The following is a 3,941-nucleotide window of genomic DNA, read 5'->3' as shown; positions in this document are numbered from 1 at the left end:
ATGCACCACTATAAAGAGGAAATTCCACTTATAAAATATAATCAAACTTTGTAGACAATATATATATATATATATTTCACCTGAAAATTCTGTAGAAAGTTTCATAAAAATCTGTTAGATAGGAGAGAATTTATTAATTCTATTTAAGTGCATCCCTAAAAGGAGTAGTTCCACTTATGGAACCGTAAATATAGTTTGTGCACAAAAATATATGCTACCTGTAACTTCCGTACAATGTATCATAAAAATCTTTTAGAAGGAGAGAAGTTATTAATTCTGTCTAAATGCACCCACTATAAAGGGGTAGTTTTTCTTGTGCAAACATAATCAGAGTTTGTATACAAATCATATGTGCCACCTGTAAGACGTCATGTACAAAGTTTCATAACAATGCGTTAGACTGAAGAGAAGTTATTAATTTTGTCCAGCTAATGATTTGCATTCTGATTCACTATGCGCTTGTTAAGGTTAGATAAAAATGTGTCAAATGTATTTTTAAACTGATATTCCATATCATGTGAATAACATTGTAGGCCTATTGTAGTGATTAAAGACTTTCTCAGTCAATGATTCTTTTCAGCTGATAAGCCAAACATGGAACAGTTACCGTACGCCAAACCACTAAAAAAATTAATTACTGATGAATGCACAAGAACGCGCAAACTTTAAAACAAGGATTCAACACTCTAAACGATGCTGTATTAAATGGTAAAAGAATTGTTGTAACCGGACGTGACCGGCTATACTAAAACTCTCATTGCATTTGGAGAACTTTAAAAATATGTTTTTCAATTGTAATATTTAAACCCTACTGTAAGAGGAAAAATAATTTATAAACTTGTAATTGAAGTTACATTAGTAAGAACATATCTATACGAAGAAATTCCATGTTTCACAACACAGTAAATCACTAACAATTCGCTCTTTTTCACCCACATAGTAAGCCTCTCTCTCTACGACTGAACCGGAGCTAGAAGTGTTAGGAAGAACTCGAAGTTTATACCATTCTAAATATAGTTTTCCGCTGATAAATCAGTAAAAGCTATTACTCACAACATTCTTCTGATATTAAAGGACACGAATTCATATTCATCTATGCTTAACTAAACAAGTCGAAATTTGATTTTTGTCCACCTACATCGAGAAAATTGCACACTGTGCGTCGGTAGAAATGGCTTAGGTTAAAAAACAGTATTGAATAACCTAATTTTCCTTCTACAATTCGATCGGTACCTCTTAGATACGATTTATTGCACCAAAACCATTGCAGATATACGAATGTAGTACAGAATCATCAAGCAATGTACCTAAGCTGGGCGTATCCAAAGCAAATGAAGAAGAATTCCATGGCAATCTGTCAAAGAAACTTCCTCACTTCATTTCTCATACCGAGCTTAATGTTTTAATGAGGTATAGACCTAATGCTACTGAGAACTGCCAAAATTATGAAAAGCCCTATTCTCTTGTACACAGAAACCGTAACCAATCAAATGTTTTCGAGACCTTTTTCGAATTCAGCCACCTCGAATTTAAAAAAAATAAAAATTAATTTTATTTAATAAAATAATTTGCCCTCAATGAGGTTGGCCATAAATATCCAGAATAAAAGCACTACAGAATAGTTTAGAAAGACAAAAAATTAAATACAGGACTTGTTTAGTAAAAACTCCAGAGAAATGTAAACGTAATAGAATCATCAATGGCCAAAATATAAACGGTAAATGTAATATTTGGATTGAATCCTTAAGAATATTCAATAAAAATTTTTGAATTTAAAAAAATCGGAGACCGAGTGCTTTTAAAATTTTACATGTGCATTTAGTAAGTGTGCCACATGCACCAAACAAAAGTCCAGAAACACTCCACTAACTAGTGGGAATGTCGTTTATTTATATCTAGTCTATAGAGTTTGAAATATAACTTTTTATCATTTATTTATAAAAATAACAATGATCAAAAATGTCTTCCGATTTCAAAACATTTTTAACGAAAATGTCTAAGAACTACGAGTGTTTAACTTGGGTTTTCTCTGCTACATTCCTGATAGCTTAGAGAGTTTAAAATGAATCTCGAGTTAAGACCAACCATAACACACCTATATGTCAACTTTATATTGCGAAAATTTTTGTCATCATGTGTTCATAAAAATGACGATTATCCAAAACAAATGTCTTCGGTTTTAATATGCTAATTTTAATGGAAAAAGCTAGGAATTGTTTTCCAATAAATGAACAATCATTAACATAGCCATAAGTTTCATAAACTACTAATGTTATAAATAAAATAATAATTATTGGTAGTAGAAGTTATTCACTCTTACCTTGAATATCACGTGCATTCAATACACGAGACTTCACAAACTTCAGATGAGAGGAGAACTCATCTCGGTTGTTGTTTTCTTCCTGTTCTTGCTCCTTCATTTTCGCGCTTAATATTTTATTTGACTTCTTCTCATGAAAAGACAAATCTCACTAGAGACGTTGCGGAGCAACGACTCGCACCTTTGTTTAGATATTTTTTCCTGCATAGTTGTAAGCTGGTATTGTTGACCTGTTGCTATTTCAGTCAGTGTTAATATTGGAGAATCTATTATCCTGCAGTTCATTTATTTATCTGTTAGTTCAGTTTGAGTACCGTTTCCAGTAGAAGCAGTCGTTATTGTAAGTTTTATTACACTCAGCGGTTGACGACGGGACATAGAGGAGTTCATAGCTAGGAGCGTATTCCGAATCTCACCGGTGAGCAATTCGATGGCATCACGGTGTTCCGAATTCCACCGATGACGTCATTGATGCTCCACCGGTGTCGCACCGGTGCCATCAACTTGCAGAGGTGGTGGCAGTCTCCATCAGCAGCCATCAGTGAATCTGATTGGTTCTTGTATAGGGCGGGAATTAGCAGACGAATGACATCGTGCACTGTTGTGTCATGGCGGTGTGTTCTGCTGTAGTTCTGCTGTATTGTTTGTAATGAGCACAACGTAAAAACAATATGTTAATGGCTTATGAGCGAACATGTCAACGGACCAGTTATTACTACCGCTTCAAGAAATAAGTTGTTTATGATCTCTTTTCTTTGAACGAGATGGCAGTACGGAAATTTCGCAAAATTTTGCTAGCGTAGCACAGATAACCACTTAACACAGTCGCCATGACAGCATCGATCCTTCCAGCAGTTTTGTTCCTTATTTCGTTGCAACGTGACGTCATTGATGCCACCGGACGGGTGAGATTCGGAATACGCTGTAGGTGATAATCAAAGACGCGTGGTCCTGAGCCACAACAATTTTATGCAATGTTTTTCCGCTAGATAGGACAGTGTACTTACTTAATTACTTACAAATGGCTTTTAAGGAACCCGGAGGTTCATTACCACCCTCATATAAGCTCGCCATTCATCCCTATCCTATGCAAGATTAATCCAGTCTCTATCACCATATCCCACCTCTCTCAAATCCATTTTAATATTATCCTCTCATCTACGTCTCGGCCATCATAAAGGTCTTTTTCCCTCCGTCCTCCCAACTACCACTCTGTATGCGTTTCTAGATTCATCCATACATGCTACATGCCCTGCCCATCTCAAACGTCTGGATTTAATGTTCCTAATTGTCAGGTGAAGAATACAATGCGTGTAATTCTGTGTCGTGTAACTTTCTCCATTCTCCTGTAACTTCATCCCTCTTAGCTCCAAATATTTTCCTAATCACCTTATTCTCAAACTCTCTTAACCTCTATTCCTTTCTGAAAGTGAGACTCCAAGTTTCACAACCATACAGAACAACCGGCAATATAACTGTTTTATAAATTCTAACTTTCAGACTTTTTGACATTAGAATTGATCATAAAATCTTCTCAACCGAATAACAACAGGCATTTACCATATTTATTCTGCGTTTAACTTCCTCCGAAGAGTCATTTATATTTGTTACTGTTACTCCA

This window comes from Periplaneta americana, chromosome 12 (genome assembly GCF_040183065.1).
Source record: "Periplaneta americana isolate PAMFEO1 chromosome 12, P.americana_PAMFEO1_priV1, whole genome shotgun sequence".
In the NCBI taxonomy this organism is placed as follows: Eukaryota; Metazoa; Arthropoda; class Insecta; order Blattodea; family Blattidae; genus Periplaneta; species Periplaneta americana.
This window is presented reverse-complemented; position numbering follows the sequence as displayed.